At 33.3% G+C, this 10679-nt stretch overlaps 1 pseudogene across 1 annotated transcript; it reads left to right on the forward strand.

Annotated features, from left to right (window-relative positions):
• Positions 1-920: 920 nt before the first annotated feature.
• Positions 921-7172, forward strand: LOC143592783 (lysM domain receptor-like kinase 3; annotated as a pseudogene). Its single transcript, XR_013145985.1, has 11 exons — positions 921-1391; positions 1465-1542; positions 2374-2673; positions 3782-3927; positions 4014-4103; positions 4214-4319; positions 5069-5220; positions 5315-5412; positions 5512-5659; positions 5991-6098; positions 6775-7172. The product of XR_013145985.1 is annotated as a lysM domain receptor-like kinase 3 (transcript).
• The last annotated feature ends 3507 nt before the right edge of the window (positions 7173-10679 follow it).

Below are 10679 nucleotides of genomic sequence, written 5' to 3' on the forward strand. Positions count from 1 at the left end.
TAAATTTTCAATAGATAAAGTGTTCTTGGATATGTTTTTGCAGGTGTAGTATTTTTTTTTATTTAGTTTATTATTTTTGGAAAAAATCATTTTGTGATATAAATAAAATCAATTTATGTATAATGATGATACATGCAAAAATGTAACACATTTTTCCATATACATTGTGAATTGCTTTATTCGTAACTTAATTATTTTGATCATCCCTTGTGCTACGTAAAGCTAGTATATAAATAAATAAAAAAGAATTTATCTCTTAAACTTAAAAATACAAACTTGACCCACTTCAATTTTTTATTTATTATACATAATCCTTTTTGAGTTTCAAACTTCACATATCCACTTTATTTTCAGTTTTCCACACACATATATACACACACTTTATCTGCTTAAGAACAGGTCAGATACTCAGATTATTATACATAATAAAAAGACACGAAAGTAATTTGTACATACTAGCATTACCAAAACAAAATTTTATTAAAAATTAAAATGAATATATTGTCGTATAGATACATTATAAAAACCCTGTCACATGCATCATGTGAATATTATTTATAATAAAAAAGATTTCATTTCTTGTACGTAATATATGCGACCAACACATATCTTGGCTTGGCCGCATCTTATTTTTTATGTCACATCGCTATTTGCTCCATAACACTTGACTTCACTTCACTACTTCCAAACACTTGATCTTCTTTATTCATCAACACTAGTTACAAATTACTCTTAAAACACTCATAAATTAATCCAATTTCACCACCTTTTCAAGCTCCATTACTAACTAATTTCACTTCAATTTGATCAGCAACAGCAGTTAATTAATTTTAAACTATGGTTTTCGTCCTTCTAAATGCGTTGCTAATGATGCTATTCGTTTCGCAGCAAACTAATTCGCAGTCTACGCCATTAAACATCTCGCATGTGCACTTCATTCCTCGCATTCACTCCATCACCAGACCAAACCCTAGCTGTCATCATGAGCATGTTCGATGCACCTCCACAACACATCTGACTTGACGGTAACGGTAACGTATTCGTTACAAAAAACTGTTCCTGTACGAATTCACACTATTTAACAAACACGACATACACTGCCCGTGCAGACGGTGAATCCATGTCCGTGGACGCTTACGGCGGGCTAGGTTACTTGTCGAATCTCACTCGGCCGGCGCGTGTAGGGGAAGTATTGTGGTTGCAGTTAATGTGCGGGTGTTCGAATGGACTGTGGAATTATTTGATGAGTTATGTGATCAAGGAAGGGGATAGTGTTGGATCGTTAGCCAGTCGGTTCGGTGTTAGCATGGATAGTATTGAGGCGGTGAACGGGATTGTGGATTCGGATAATGTGACTGTTGGAAAACTGTATTACATACCTTTGAATGCTGGTATACTGTTTGATTGCAGACTTGGTTGTATTGTTTTCATTTTGTTCTAGTTTAAATATTAATCGTCTTGTAGTTCCTGGTGAGCCGTATCCTGTTGAGAATGTCGCCCCTGCTCCGGCTCCAGCACCGTTGTTTATTACTGATGTTGCAGGTAATATTGTTTACCTGTTGTGTATTTTGTTAATTTGATGTTACCTGTGAATTACATTGATTAAGGCCACCTATGATCCTTATGCTACAAGACTAGAACAATGTCATGTATTGCTTGCTTAAACACCAAAATGATTTGACCAAGACACTAAAATGGTGTAACTTTTGGTGTTTCATGGTCTCATTTTTCACCAAGTTTTCATAATTCATCTTTGTTATTATATATATGCAGTGTAAAAAGTAAAAACTAATTTATAAATTTTTTTTTGAAACAATCTCATTGAGATCTATAAAATGAGTATTATGTTGATGATGGTCTATAATTGTTTTAATTATTTGTTTGTAATTGTTACTAATAAGTTGATTACATATATAAAATTAAAGCAAGTTTATTTATATCAGTTCTAAATACAAAGAGGTTAAACATACATGTTTAAAGTGTTAATCAGTAAATATTAATTGTCTAATGTAAAAATTTGGTGCCTATATTGTAGTTGAAACAAAATTATCGAATCTGCTCTGTTTACACCAAAATTGTGTAAATATTTGGTGCATCTGCACATGGTAGATGGTTATGCATTCTTGAACAAAAGGTTGAAGTTCACGTCGGTGCCATTTTCATCAGGAAATATATTTCTGTCATTTGTCACTCAATTTTGCTCGAGTATTGAATAAGTTTATGCGCTGGCTGAAAATGGCAATAATATATTATTAGAAAAGTGAAATGCCCTAATAAATTTATGCATTTAGCATTTTTTTTCCATATTAGAAACTATAATTTTTCTTATAGCTTGTAAGAGAGAAAACTAAGTGATATTTTTCTTGTGTGCAGTAAATCAAGACAGGCATAAGGCTAATGTACCATACCTATGGATCATAGGAAGCTTGGGGGTTTGTTTGTCACTAATCGTAGCAGTCATAGGATTCTTTATCTGTACAAGATCATCAATTTGCTTTGATGATTCCACACGAAGTCATGCAAAAGATTCGAAAGTTGAAAAAGTTTCTCATAAGTTTCGTATCTTAAGGACAACAAGCTTTTCTTTTGGTTCAAAGAGATTCAGTAGGGAGTCTGATAACTGGAGAGAAAATATTGGGGAATCTAGTGGCCGTCATACGAATATTCCAAAAGGTTGAAATTTCGAACTTCTTTAGACTTATCTTTGCTTATTGGTAGCTTGATATAATGATTTAATTTCCGTTTCATAAAATTTAATGGTAATTTTGTCTTTAGACATGTTTTGGCCAGATTAGATTTGATAAAAAATGATATTTGGGTGGCCTAAGTAGGCCGGTAAATGAATGTAAATGAACCGAACATTTAATGAGCATTTTGTGAGCCATTGGACGGGAAGTTCGTTTATTTAGTAGGCATGCTTGGATAGTTTTAGTAACTTTTTAGGTCTACGACATTGTTATTCATGTTACTTTTAAGTTTTAACTACTTATTGCTCGGTTATGTTCATTAATCTCCGTTCATTCGTTTACATTCGTGAACAGTTCGTTCATACCATTAACGAACGGACATACACGAACAAAAACATGTTCAAATTCTTATCGAACGGACTCAAATAAGAAACTGTTTGTTTAATTGTTCGTGCTCGATCGTTTGCTCGGTTAAAGTGGTTAAAGTTAAATGATTGAGCATGAACATGCTCTGTTCGTGTTTGTTCGGTTCGTTTACAAGCCTGCGAATTCAATACATGGACGATTTCCACATACATTATCCCAAAAATATATGTAGCGGAAAATTTACAATCCGGGTACAAATTTTCTTTTTGGGGGCATTGAAGGTCTTTAATATATAGTTTTTTACTAAAATTATTGAACATTTCTATTAACTAAAAACTTGGAGCAAGTGGGCTGTTAAAAAGTCCAAAGCCGAAAAGAAAAATAACAGTATTGATTTTAGGTTAACTGAACCGATTTTCATATATATTTTAGTTGACATAATAAACCAGATAAAGAAGTCCTTTTTCGGTTTAGGTTCAAGCAAGCGCCAAAACGCTTCTGTGGGGTGTTTAAGATTGCTTATTGAAATTGCTTGTGCTTATGAATTATATTAGAAACAACTTACTTCATCATAGGGGTAAACTTGGAATTTTGAATTCACCAAGAGTAATCACTTTGAAATAATCAATCTCAAATTGCTTATGGAACACAACTTATGTCTTCCGAAAATAAGCATATAAACATAAGCACCTTATAACAATTAAAGTGATTTTGTCTTATCCTTGCAGTTATCAGGACTGATGTGTTTGACATTGAAAAGCCTGTTGTCTTTTTATATGAAGAATTATTTTCAGCTACAGATTGTTTCTCTGAATCCAATCTTCTTGGTCATGGAACATATGGTGCTGTGTACTACGGGCTACTTCGTGATCAGGTGTGCATTATTATTATTTGCTTCATATTCCAAATTTACCAAACTACCCTTGAGTGTCTCTCTACTTTGTTCTTACATAATTGAAGGAAGTTGCTATCAAAAGAATGACCGAAACAAAAACTAAGGAATTCATGGCAGAAATGAAAGTTTTGTGCAAGGTTCATCATACAAATTTGGTAAGGCTACAGTACTTATTAATGCTTATATCTATTATTTATGTTTTATAACTGATGATCACCTGTCTTTCTTCAAAGAATTGACTTTTTTCTGGTATTCTTGTTTTAAGATAGAACTGATTGGTTATGCTGCTAGCGATGATGAGTTGTTCCTCATTTATGAATACGCTCAAAAAGGTTCCCTTAAAAGTCACTTGCATGATCCTCAAAACAAGGGTAATTTTCTATTTTAACCTTAGACAATATTATTCATCAATATGACTTGGAAATTCCTCGTTTATAATTCTTCTTATTTTCTTTAGAATTTGGTCGCAGCACCGTTCTCACTTTAGTTGTTTTATACACCAATTTGTTTTCTTTGTAGGTGTTAGTATTTTACTCACTCCATATCCCAAAATGAGTTCTATATTTTGATTTTTGCTGGTAAATTAGCTTAACTACCTACTTTAGGTCAATTCCCACTTTACACATTACACTTTTCTTCATTCCATTTTCGGCAATATACTTAAAACCTTTTTAGTGGTGGATTGTAACATATGTAGATATCTCTGTTAAAAGAAACCAGGTACTCACTTCTATAAACATACTGAAATTTGGGATAAAGTTCTAAATACTATAAATACTGAATAAAAGATATTGTTTTGTATTAATACTTGATCGAGTTTATTCTAATGAATAATGATATTAAATTTGTTGAAGTGATAAGACATGTGGAACCATTGTGCCACCTTTTGTTCACATAATCTCTAACGATTCAAACGAATAAGATAAAACTTGTTAGTTAAAAAGGAAGTTGGTCAAATCGCTTAGAAGTCTATGCATAATACCTCTCAAATCTTTTCATTCAAATTTTTTGATCACTTTGTAATAATAAAACTTCCTTGATCATATTTGACAATTCACTTAATCATAAGAAAAGTTAAATCTTTGGAGAAAATAATGATTACTACATGACTTCACTCTAGGTCATCCAACACTTTCTTGGATTATGAGGGTTCAAATTACACTCGACACCGCAAGGGGATTGGAATATATACATGAGCATACAAAACCTCATTATGTACATCGTGATGTCAAAACAAGCAATCTCTTACTTGATGATGCTTTCAAAGCCAAGGTATTTATTCTAGCTTGCATCACCTTATGATAATAAAACATTTGAATGCCTAATGCTGCATTTTCAACATGTGATTGATTTTGGATTATAATAGATATCAGACTTTGGGTTGGCAAAACTTATTGGAAGAAGTAACGATGGTGAAGCTTCAGTGACACGAGTGGTGGGAACTTATGGTTACCTAGCTCCAGAGTAAGTTATTTTAACAATGATCTGGTTGAAATTGCTGCCTCTATATGAAATTTCAAGAGTTGCTTAATTGACTTCTTACTGATTATTATTTTATTACAGATATCTTAGGGATGGTTTAGCAACAGCTAAGAGTGATGTATACGCGTTTGGTGTTATTCTTTTTGAGATAATATCAGGAAAAGAGGCCATAATACGAACCGAAGCTGGTGTAACAAAGAATTCTGAGAGACGGACTTTGGCGTCTGTTGTAAGTCTACTTCACAATTCTGGTCAGAAGCAATTTTTTATTGCATATGTGGCATCTGTTTGGTGGTGACTGACATTGAATCAGTCATTGCCACATCAGCAATCTGCACCATCATTCGGTTAGAATGAGGTGGTTGCTAAATTCAGTAATAAATCATTAAATTGTAATAAAAAGCGTCTAATATAAATCTGGTTACTAAATTGGGAAAACGAGTAATGTTCTTTTGTATTTCGTGTATTTCCTCTACATTTATAGAAATCATCAAAATTAATATCTACGCAAAAAGGACATGAAATTCACAAAATTGTTATTCTTTGGTTGAAAATCGCAGATGATGGCAGTTCTTAAAAATGCTCCTGAGTCCATCGATACATCAAGCTTAAAAGATCATATTGATCCAAATTTAATGGATCTATATCCCCACGACTGTGTTTTCAAGGTGCTACTCTGATTTATCTTCTGGGCATTGTTGAATCATTTACAAGTTAGCTGGTTATACCTGACAAGAAAAACCAAACTTGTTTGTTTTGAAAACATTTCTGACATGTCTAGGGATGGAAAACCCTAAACATTCGTGACGGTTATTCGGGTGGGACCCCGTATGAGATTAGTTGTAGATACCTTTCATGTGTCTGGGACAAATATGATATTTTAGGTGATACTCGCGTGCTCACCCGATTACCCGAACCTGTTCGGTACTACTGAATGCATTATTATATTATATAACCTTTAAAGAAAATAACAAATACTATGCTAAAGTTGGCAAAGAGTATTTTAAAGGCATATAACCTCATCTTTTTTAAATACAAATTAGCAGTATAACTTTTGTAATCATATTTGACACTAACTATTATTAAAAAAACGGGGAAAGTTGTATTGGGTCACCGGGTCAGTCTGCGCTGACTCTTACAAAATGACATGTTTTGACCCGTTCAGTCTTGGTAAGATAGAGGCATTGGAAGTTTTTTTTGTATTAAACTATAAATTGAAGAATATTTTCCTTTATTAAATAAATATATAATCAACTTGTAAATTTCCCTCATATATAATGAGAAAAGATAGCAAATATATATACTTCTTTAATTCTTAATGTTAATAATATGACTGATGTGTAGATGGCCATGCTGGCAAAGCAATGTGTGGAGGATGACCCGATCTTGAGACCGGACATGAAACAAATAGTTATTTCACTTTTGTCATCTATTGAATGGGAAGCTACTCTTGCTGGAAATAGCCAGGTATTCAGTGGTCTTGTTCAAGGTAGATAATGTTTTTCTCTTATTTAATTTTCTGGATCTATTATATTCCTCGAGTTTTCTCAGATTTTGCCATTATTTTGTTAAAAACGACCCTTGCGTGTATAGTTATTTATATTGTTCATGAGTATTGATAGGATTTCCTAGGCTTTTTACATCGTTTTTTTTTAATAATTTGTATTTGCAGTTGCTTTTCAATTTTGTTTTGTGGGGTCAAATATGGGTGGTCAAAACGGTTTTGGCTTTAAACAGAGTATTTCTGATACGGTCAAAGCGGTACAAGTCGGGTGGGTGGATCTGGATACGCTTGTTGTTTGGTTTTTTCACAGTTAATCTGTTAGTTATTGTTGCTAATAGAAGATTACTATAATAACAGTCTCCAGTTTTTAGGAAGTCGAGGTTGTATGAGTAAAACTTTAAATCTGTTTCATACATTTGACTTTTCTTAAAAGCACCCATTAGACTTTGACCAAAACATAAACCAAATAAGTTTAAACTGTTACTATGTATTAATATATTATGGAACCGATTCATGAGTGAAGACTCTTATATGTGGATCAACTGGGCAAGGAAACACAAGAAATACTTGCCAAATGTATATATTCATTTACTCACAAACTTTGTTACAACCGAAACAAAGTTTTAGTATACCGAAATACTTGCAGCACACATGAATTCATCCTGTGTATCAATTTGATATACCGAGTTGATTAATAACATTATACTCGTGTTGTCTTATTGTGCCTTGGGAGGCATTTTGTCAAGCAGCCAAGCACGTAAATGGAAAAATTCGGTTCTCACTTGTCCAGAAGTAACAAGTTGGCAAGTATTTCGAATAACAAATTTTGTAAATGTTTCGAACGGTACCTAATATCAAGAGCACCTTCCAACCGGGCTTAGAATTGTAAGATAAGTTATAAACAATCAAACTTACTTAAAACTAAAATGATCAAATCATGCAAATGAGTTGTATGGTGTAGGTTGTGATATTTGGTTAATAGGGTTGTAAGCATGTTGCCCTTCTAATATATAATTTTTGTATTAATTATAACAAGTTTGCATATCTAATCAAATATATGTCAACAAAAAACACAATATTATTTTATGACATGTTTCCGATCTTACTTGTCCCGGCTGATTCCAAGCTTACAAAGTGACCCGATATTAAATTGTTTGCAATCTAGTTCATGTGAAAAATGTAACAAAACATTTAATTCAGATCCTTAAACTAAGGATAGCGGGTCCCATGATGTCGGTTTTGACTGTGCTGCAATCTAGTTATGTCTTTGTCACATTTAAAATGATCTCAAGCATCGTATTCCTACAAATTTTAATGACAAATAAATGTTCTATATTAACTTATAAAAACATAACAAACATGACTTTTAAATTTTTGTTGATAAGATGTTTGTTTCCATTTGACTTGTTTTGGGTCTATAAATGACACAATCACACGAGTTTAATATTTCATCCGTCCCATTATAAGTGTCCACGTTTTTTTTTTTTATTTGTCTCATTACAAGTGTCCATTTTTAAAATTTATTAGCCAATTTTCAAGTTTACCCTTAAACACACACAACTAACATTAATAAATAATATTGATGGACCCACTTTTCAAGGACATTATTGTCATCTGGTAAGAAAAAAAAATAATCATTCAATCCACAACTTTGTTTTTTTCAAACTTGAACACTTATAATGGGACGGAGGGAGTAGTTGGATTACCTTAAACAAAATAGATAATAATTTACCACATAGGTATTGTTATTATAAAGTGACCTAACTGGGATATGTCAACTTTTTTTGAGGTGTAAAGTGAACTTAGAAATCGAGACATTTTCGTAGATTTTTGAAGTGAAGTAGAAGATTGAATTAGCTTAATCCAACTTTTGTTTATCCATAAGACTGAGTGTGGTGGAGAAAGTGAGGAGGAGATAAATCATATAGAGAACTGTTTGCATTTCAAGTCTTGACTTAAATTGGTGTTGTTAATAATAATAACTAATAAAAAAGTTTAGTCCAGAAATTAAAGGGTTACTTAACAAAGACATTAGTTCTCTTCATAGTTTTGAAGATACGAGACCTGTAAGATATAACTCTTTGCTCAACTTTCAGACCACAGTTTTGACCTTGTTGATTTTTCACTAATTTTTGTTACCCGGTGTCTGTTTTTGAGAAAACGAGGATAGAGAAAATGTGTGTAAATACTGAATGAATCATGTATACATTTAGGTGTATGTGACACATGACTAAAACACAAACATAAAAACCGAATAATGTATACATACCCCTGATCTATATTCTTTACGTCAAATCTTGAAATGTGCTTTCATTAACCAAATAACATCAAGAACTTGATTATAACCGAGTAAATAATAATATCATATCACATATATGTTTCATTTGCATAACGAGGCTAGTATACGTCTAGGTGGGGTAATCAATGGAAACCGAGCATGAAGAACTACCAAGTTGTCTAACATAAGTATATCCCCCTTCTTCCAACACACTCCTCATCTAGGATCTTAGAACAGTCTCGAACAACATGCGCAGGCAACGCTTCACCATTCCCGAGAGCAACTGATTTTTACGGGTCATTATTCAACTCGTTTTCAAACCCGCCACTTGCTGACACCAATTACATGTTGAACCATGTATTGCGGTTTCTTGTTTCATCATATCTTATACCCGATATCGGTCCCTGTTTAACTTCGACAATTAAGACCGCCTTCCATCCATGTTAATGTTGCTCCCACCATAGCAGCCCTGTGGTTATAAAAAATTCTAAGCTGATTCTGAAAAACTAAAATACCTAACCATAAAAGTAGAGAGAGCATCATGTAAGGACCAAATATGTCAAATGTGATTAAAAAGTAAACTGTATCAACAATAATCTAATGTTTCAAGTAAAAAAATGATTTAACGAGATTTGATCTGGTTAAATTAAATAAAATGGTTTCAGTATTTGAGTGACTTGATAGAAAAAAAAAACAAAGTTAAATACATTTTCGTTACTTTCCATCATCATCATCATCATCATCATCATCATCATCGTACTCAGTAAATCCCACCAATAGCAAAGCTATGGTAGGGTCTGAGGAGGGTAAGATGTAGACAGCCTTACCTCTACCCCATAGGGATAGAGAGGCTGCTTCCGGTGAGACCCCCGGCTCGATAGTAGTTTTGCATCAAGCCTTGGACATAAAGCACATAGCACTCAATCATCGGGATACCGGCTGATTGGTGTATGTACCCTCGTCTTTCGGCTATCAACGCCACCACATGATGCCTGATTAACCTTCCGCCACTTTTAACGTTATTTTCACGAGATTAGTAAAATAACGTCAAAATTAGTGTAATTTCACTTTTGCCCACCTGAGGGTTTACACATATATACATAATATGCGCGCACCTCAAGCAGGGCGTATTTTCGTTACTTTCTATATGTTTTTATATTAAACCTTATTTTTTATTTTCGTATTTGACCAATAAATGTAATTTTAACAGACCACTTTATAAATAAAATGCAGAGTTCGCTATGTTGACAAACCTATCTCTCTTGAGCTATATGCTTATCAAAGGTTGAGTATTCGGACTTCCACCCTAGGCCAACCGGAGATGTAAGGTCATCCTCTTCGACAAGCACTCGGTTATAGACCAATCCGAGTTCTTCCAAATTTTGAACAAACATTGGGTGTTGCTCCTTCATTTTGTCATATATAATGTGGCTTAGTACAATAGGAGTTTCACCTCTGCATTGCGGT

Source organism: Bidens hawaiensis, unplaced genomic scaffold, assembly GCF_021521415.1.
Source record: "Bidens hawaiensis isolate Kalapana, Puna unplaced genomic scaffold, B.hawaiensis_p1.1 tig00041223_1, whole genome shotgun sequence".
Taxonomy (NCBI): Eukaryota; Viridiplantae; Streptophyta; class Magnoliopsida; order Asterales; family Asteraceae; genus Bidens; species Bidens hawaiensis.